We start from the raw sequence: 7,978 nt of genomic DNA, 5'->3' as shown, positions 1-7,978 counted from the left end.
GGCCGAAGGGCCTGCTTCTGCACTGTATCTCTAAACTAAGCAAAACTAAAGAAACAACCTGCAGTTCTGCCTCAAATGCAAACAGTAAATGCCAAATTCTTCAGCAGATCAGGCAGCTTACAGAATCAATGAATTTTGCAGGTCTGAACTAAACGGCCTATAGATTCCCCTCTTTTGCTTTGCTCCCTTCATGAACAGCGGAGTAACATTTGAACATTTCCATTCCTCAGGGACAGCTCCTGACCCTTGTGATTCTTGAAAGATCACCACTAATGCCTCAACAATCTCTAAAGCAACTTATTTGGGCACTCTGGTGTGTGGCCTTTCTGGTCCACTTTGCAGTGTTCGGTGAAAATTAAGGTGGAAATTAAGATGATATTGGCCAATGATCAAGTTGCCAGTATTTCATGCAAAATAGTTTGAATTGATTTGCTGGGAACTGCAGCCATTATCTCTGGTTTACACCTCAGGGATGCCATTTCATTGAAATTGCCCTTTGAGGACCTCATTGACTTTTGATGAAGGAGTTTTCTAAGTCGCTCCCAGAATGTTGTAATCATGTCACCTGCTATCTCCTTCCATCCACAGTTGCCTTGTCTTTCACCTGCCTGGAGGAAAGTGACGTCAGTCAAACACGTACACATTCCCTGATCTCCCTGTTTATCCCCCTCGCCCGCAGGTTGTTTCTCTCACTGTGCAGGGGTAAGAATTCATTTCCGGAGGTGAGGAGTGAAGAAGTTTGATCTTGACATCTCTTTGTGGCTTGTGGAACAATTACCCTTTTGCCTCTGAAGTTCCAATGACTCAAGTTGAGTTTATTATCACATGCACAAGTGCATCAAGGCACGGGGGCAATGTAAATCTTGCTCGCAGCTGCACCACAGGTACATAGACAACACCCACACCCATAAATTATACATAGATTCTACAATATAATGGGCAGAAAAAGTCTGTTCAAAAAGCAAAACATTTGTGTAAAACACAATTGGAAAGTCGGTAGTGCAAGAAGTGGTCTGGAGGCTTTTGCTGCCAATGTTTGATTGAGGTTGTGCAAATGCAGCAACTCATCTTGTCTCGTAAGCTCCTTAAATTCCTTCAATAGGCTAAAGGGCCTGTCCCACGAGCATGCGACTCCATGCGACAAGCGCGACCTAAAGGGTCTGTCCTACCAGCATGCGCCTGCATGCGGCAAGCGCGACCTAACCAGAAGCGGGGCCGCGTGGAGGTCGGGTGAGTGACATGAAGTACGAGCGAAGTCTGCGGGAAGTTCACACGTGATGTACGGCGTCGAGTCGGTTGCGGGCCGGCAAGCCGTTGCCGCGCAGAATTTTTGAACACGGTCAGTTTTTCAGAGCCCTGCGCGATGTCGGGACCAGCTCCACACAACTCCATACGGCTCCGGCGATCGAAGTGGGACCGGCCCCGTGAGGCCGTACGGCTCAAACGACTGCGTTAGGTCGCGCTTGCCGCATGCAGGTGCATGCTGGTGGGACCGGCCCTTTAGGTTGCGCTTGCCGCATGGAGTTGCATGCTCGTGGGACCGGAGAGAGTGGACTTTTTTCGGGATGCTGATAGTCTCAAGCAGAGTAAATCAGCTTTTTTTGGGGGGGGGGCTCGGCTAATCCCATCAGTTACATGCACATCTTTGGCCAGACAGTACTCAATCTTTATTGTAATTTACCCGAATCCTTACCAGCAACCTCTGCAGCTTCTATTGTGCTTACTGAAAAACATCCAACCTTTAGATATGTTAGGGTAGCACAATGGTGCAGCGGTAGAATTGCTGCCTTACAGTGTCAGAGACCCAGGTTGGATCGTGAGTACCCCTTGGTGTCTGTATGGGGTTTGTACATTCTCCCTGTGACTGCGTGGGTTTTTGAGGGATGTTCCGGTTGCTCCCCCACTTCAAAGACGTGCAGGTTTGTAGGTTAATTGGCTTCTATAAATCATCCTAGTGTGTAGCATAGAACTAGTGTTTGTTGGTCGGAGTGGACGGTGAGCAGCCGAAGAGTCCGTTTCCACGCTGTATCTCCAAATCAAAACTTAATTGAAAGTGCAGACCAGCTTGTCCCAGTGCTGGCTACTTGTAGGATTGGGTTGTAATGTGTTAAGGCAATAAACAGCATAGTCTGTGTTGCCTGATTGCTGAAAGCGTGATCAAGAACAGACAGTAACTTGTGTACACATCAACAGGCACAGATTAATTGCACATTACAAACGAAATGTTTTCCATTATCCAATGTATTCCTTTTCATGTTTGACTACCTAATTTGTTGGGGAGATTCATGATTCAGCCAAATGGATTACAAAAATACCAGTTGACTCATGATAGAAACATAGAAAATAGATGCAAGAGAAGGCCATTTGGCCCTTTGAGCCTGTACCACCATTTATTGTGATCATGGCTGATCATCCGCAATCAGTAACCCTTCTCCCCATATCCCTTGATTCTGCTAGACTCAAGAGCTCTATCTAACTCACTTTTAAATTCATCCAGTGATTCGTCCTCCACTGCCCTCTGTGGCAGAGATTCCACAAATTCACAACTCGCTGGGTGAAAAAGTTTTTTCTCATCTCAATTTTAAATGTCCTCCCCTTTATTCTTAGACTATGGCCTCTGGTTCTGGACTCCCCCAACATTGGGAACATTTTTCCTGCATCCAGCTTGTCAAGTCCTTTTATAATTTTAAGTTTCTGTAAGATCTCCTCTCATCCTTCTAAATTTCAGTGAATTTCAGCCTTTCCAATCTTTCTGACAGTCCCGCCATCCCAGGGATTAACCTCGTGAACCAACGCTGCACTCCCTCAATAGCAAGGATGCCGTCCTCAAATTAGGAGACCAAAACTTGACACGATACTCCAGATGTGGTCTCACCAGGGCCCTGTACAACTGCAGAAGGACCTCTTTACTCCTATACTCAAATCCTCTCGTTATGAAGGCCAACATGCCATTAGCTTTCTTCACTGCCTGCTGTACCTGCATGTTTACTTTCAGTGACTGGTGCACAAGGACACCCAGGTCTCATTGCACTTCCCTCTTTCCTAATCTGACACTATTGAGATAATAATCTCCGTCCTTGTTCTTGCCGCCAAAGTGGATAAACTCACATTTATCTACATTATACTGCATCTGCCATGCATCTGCCCACTCACTCAACCTGTCCAAGTCACTCTGCAACCTCCTAGCATCCTCTCCGCAGTTTACACTGCCACCCAAATTTGCTAGTGTTACTTTTAATTCATCATGTAAATCATTAATATATTTTAGCGGTGCAGAGACGACGACCAGTTTATTTAAACAGATTTTATTACGTTTTAAGGTCAAACAGGTCCACCCACATGCGATTGGCCACCACGGTGGTCAACGCTGAATTGCTGCGTGAAAGCGAAACCGCCAAAAACAATAGGCCCTCCCGAGTCACGTGACCGCGGCTTTCGAACGGCGGGTTCGATACCTGCATGCACCTATATGGCCCCCCCCCACCCTCAGAATCCGCGGTAAGGAAACGCACGGGTAACCGGACGGTTCGACTGGAACGCGTAGTCCGAGGTTGCGGGGCGAGCGTAACATTCGGGGCCGGCAGAACAGAACCGGAGGGGTGCGAAAAACCGAAAGAGGGACAGGCGTAACAACGGGGACCGGTGAAACAAAACCGGGAGTAATAGGCCCTCTACGCCATGGGGTAGCCACAGTCACCGGGCTATCCTCGTCCATGCAGGCTCGCTTAAGGCGGCTGACAGAGATGAACTCCTCCCTGCCACCCATGTCCAATGTGAACGTCGAGGTACCAGTCTCTAACACCCTGTACGGTCCTTCGTACACCCGCTGTAACGGCGAGCGGTGAGTGACCCTACGAAGGAAAACATAAGCACAATCCTGTAACATAGTAGACCCATGTCTGGAAGTAGAGACCGGGACCAACGCGCACGCCCGCTCGCGAAGGTCGTGGTTGGTGCTCGCGAAGGTCAGCCGGGACCTCCTGATTGCGGGTGGCGGGTATAAAATCCCCTGGTACTCGTAAAACCGAGCCGTAAACCTGCTTGGCTGAGGAGGCGTCGAGGTCTTCCTTAGGCGTAGTTCTGATGCTAGGAGAACCCAGGGCAACTGGTCAACCCAATCGGGGCCGGTGAGCCGGGCCTTCAACGCCGACTTAAGGTGTCTGTGAAACCGCTCGACTAAACCATTCGCCTCCGGATGATACGCGGTGGTCTGGTGCAGCTTTGCGCCATACAGCTGCGCTATACCACACCACAGGGAGGAAGTGAACTGGGCCCCACGGTCGGTAGTGATATCTGATATGTAGGCGAGGTGCCGTTTGTTGCCTGGCAGACCAGGTGTCGGTTACTTTATTCAATGCGAACATGAGCGGCTTGTGGTCCATGAATGCAGCGAACACGCAGCCCTTGAGGAAGTAGCGGAAATGCCTGATCGCTAGGTAAAGCGCGAGGAGCTCCCGATCGAAAGCGCTGTACTTAATCTCCGGGGCCCATAGCTGCCTGCTGTAAAATGCCAGTGGCTGCCAGCGGTTATCTATCCGCTGCTCGAGGACAGCACCAACCATGACGCATCCATGGTGAGAGCCGTGGGGGCGGATGCCCTCGGGTGTACCAGCATGGTGGCATTGGGCAGCATGGTCTTAACCCCCTCTAAAGCTATGTTAGCCTCATGGGACCAAACCAGGTCCTTGGGCTTGCCTTCCACGCATTGAAACAGCGGTCGCATAATGGCGGCCGCTGACGGGACAAATCGTTGGTAGAAATTGACCATGCCAATGAATTCCTGCAGGCACTTGACGGATAGTGGCCTTGGGAAGCGACGGAATGCATCGACCTTCTCAGGGAGCGGTTGTGCGTCTTGGCAAGCTATCCTGTGACCTAAAAAGGAGATGGAACGCAACCCGAACTGGCACTTCGCCAATCCGTGCTTGTGCAGCTATTCGAAGAGCAGGCGGAGGTGCCTAATGTGTTCAACCTGCGAGCTGCTTTCCACCAGAATATCATCGAGGTAGATGAATATGAATGGCAAACCCCGCCCGACCTGATCCATTAACCAATGGAACGCTTGAGCAGCGTTCTTCAGGCTAAAAGGGATTTGTTAGCCATTCAAAATGGCCGAAAAGGGTGATGGTGGCCGTCTTAGGGGCGTCATCCGAATGGACCGGGCTCTGATTATACCCCCGGACCAGGTCGACCTTCGAGAAGAAGGTAGCGCCCTCCAAATGAGCCAAGAAATCCTGGATGTTTGGGACTGGGTACCGATCTGCTGTGGTTACCGCGTATAGACGCCTGTAATCACCGCACGGTCTCCATCCCCCGGATGCTTTGGGCACCATATGCAACGGGGAAGCCCAAGGGCTATCTGACTGCCGGACAATCGCCATGTCTTCCTTAAGATGGAACTCGTCTTGTGTGATGCACAGTTTATCAGACGGGAGGCACCGCGCACGTGCGTGAACTGGTGAGTCCTCAGTGGGAATGTGGTGGACCGTGCCAAGACGGGGTGCGGCCCCGTCGAACCGGGACGTGAGCAACCCTGGGAATTCAGTAATAAGGGCTGTGAAAGATTGCTGGATCTCAGTTACCTTGTGGAGTTGCTGTTGGGGCATGAACGGATTACACGGCTTAGGCAGGGCACAGGTCCAACAACGCGACCATTCGCCTGCCCCGCACATCTAGTAACAGGGAGTACACGCGCAAGAAATCGCCCCCAATATCGGCTGGGTGACGTCAGCAACGGTAAACTTCCACCTATATGGGTGGGGGTCGAAATTTAAGTCCAGGGTCCGCGCACCGTAAGTGCGAATGTCGCTCCCGTTAACGGCCCAAGAGGACGGGTCCTACTTTACCGACGAACAGGGAATGCAACATATTAAGTTTGCAGTTTAATGTGGATAAATGTGGGCGGTTGGTGGCAGGATGCTGGCTATGGCACCGGAATTGACCAGGAAACGGTGGCCGGAGTGGCGATCACGGACGGAGAGGCATTCGTTCAGGCCGATCACGTTCGCCTTTGTGGCCGATCAGCCGAGGCATTTCCCTAAAACGAACAGGGAATGCAACATATTCGGGCTGGGCGATTTCTCCTAGGCTGCATCCTGGCCATGGCAGCGGGGCGGGTGAAGGAGCAAACGTCTCGTCGTCTGGTGTTCCATAGCTCATCGGCTCTCTCCGCGAGGTGCTGGGGATCGCTGATTCCATCCATGTGAAGGATCTTCGCCGCCCTGTCTCAGCGGCTGAGCCTGAAGGTGTGTTATAGGACAGCCCTCAATCCCTCGTATTTGGTGTTGTCGGCGGGTCTCTTATGTAAGGCAAGAGCCTCGAGGCGCAGTTCTGTGGTAGAGCTGTGATCGCAATGCCCAGAACAGTGCAATGTTTGTAATGTCCTGCGCGGGGATTGCAATGTCGGACAAGTTAGTAAAGACCAATGCGGTAATTGTAATGCCCAGCACAGTGATTATAATGCCCACTGATTGTGATGTCAGTGCGGTGATTGTGATGTCCAGGGACATGTACGTCAGGGATGTCCCACGTCCGGCCAGCTGTATGCCATCTGTGTAGAGCCATTCCTCTGCCTTCTCCAGAGGATGACTACAGGGTGATGCCATGAGCCGGCAGCCTTGCCAGCAGCTGTTCGTCCTTTCAACTTTTTTTTGTTTTTAGTATGTCTAAGGTGCGTTTAGTGTGTTCCCGGCAGCGGGCATCAGTCGACACGCTAGGTGGGAGTTGCCTGGCTTTTATTGTGGTCTACTTTTATTTGGTCACCTTCAGCCAGGGTGCTGCTCCTCAGGGGGAGGGGGATGTTGTGGTTGCGAGGGTGGCCGGTCCTCATCCTGTCAAGGTAGGGATCGAGGAGTGTCATGTGTGTGGAGCGATTCCGGCTAAGATTACCCCAGCTCCATCGGAATTGTTCATACGACCTGCAGCCCGGGTTCCTTCCCGAGAGCCGACCCCGCGCAACATGAACCGGTTGACGGATTCACCAGCCGCCTGTCACTTCTGCGGGGAGGAAGAGACCATGTTCCATATGTACATACAGTGTGAGAGGTTGCAGCCCCTGTTTAAGTATTGGCTACATTTTAGTCCCATGTTGCTGATATTTGGGCACCCGGTACAGAGGGGGAGGGTCAGGAGGGAGAGGGGGATCTCCCTGTCGGTCTGGTCCTGGGCCTGGCCAAGATGGTCCAGGCAGCGGGTGGTCGACAGCTGCTCCAGGGTTGACTGCCTGCCCCTTTTCCGGGCCTACGTCCGTGCCCGCATGTCCCTGGAGAGGGAACACGCGGGGACTTTGCAGGCCTTCTGTGAACGCTGGTCGCCGTGGAAAGTCAAGTGTATTGTTATTAAAGTTGGCGATATATTAATTTGATGATTAACCATATAACCATAAAACAATTACAGCACGGAAACAGGCCATTTCGACCCTTCTAGTCCGTGCTGAACACATAATCTCCCCTAGTCCCATATACCTGCGCTCAGACCATAACCCTCCATTCCCTTCCAATTTATTTTTAAATGATAAAAACGAACCTGCCTCCACCACCTTCACTGGAAGCTCATTCCACACCGCTACCACTCTCTGAGTAAAGAAGTTCCCCCTCATGTTACCCCTAAACTTCAGTCCCTTAATTCTCAAGTCATGTCCCCTTGTTTGAATCTTCCCTACTCTCAGTGGGAAAAGCTTTTCCACGTCAACTCTGTCTATCCCTCTCATCATTTTAAAGACCTCTATCAAGTCCCCCCTTAACCTTCTGCGCTCCAAAGAATAAAGCCCTAACTTGTTCAACCTTTCTCTGTAACTTAGTTGCTGAAACCCAGGCAACATTCTAGTAAATCTCCTCTGTACTCTCTCTATTTTGTTGACATCCTTCCTATAATTAGGCGACCAAAATTGTACACCATACTCCAGATTTGGCCTCACCAATGCCTTGTACAATTTTAACATTACATCCCAACTTCTATACTCAATTGTTTGTCTGTAAAC

The 7,978-nt window shown here is 50.7% G+C and overlaps 1 protein-coding gene across 1 annotated transcript in view; it reads left to right on the top strand.

The window, feature by feature from the left end:
* Nucleotides 1–6,612: 6,612 nt before the first annotated feature.
* The window catches only part of naf1 (nuclear assembly factor 1 homolog (S. cerevisiae)), a 177,960-nt gene continuing 176,594 nt past the window's right edge, over nucleotides 6,613–7,978 (top strand). The window contains exon 1 of the mRNA XM_055646057.1: nucleotides 6,613–6,670. The gene's annotated coding sequence lies outside the window, so the exon portion shown is untranslated. The remainder of the gene's footprint in view (nucleotides 6,671–7,978) is intronic.

Source organism: Leucoraja erinacea, chromosome 1, assembly GCF_028641065.1.
Source record: "Leucoraja erinacea ecotype New England chromosome 1, Leri_hhj_1, whole genome shotgun sequence".
Taxonomy (NCBI): domain Eukaryota; kingdom Metazoa; phylum Chordata; class Chondrichthyes; order Rajiformes; family Rajidae; genus Leucoraja; species Leucoraja erinaceus.
Note: the sequence above shows the minus strand (reverse complement) of the source record. Positions and strands in the feature narration are given on the sequence as shown.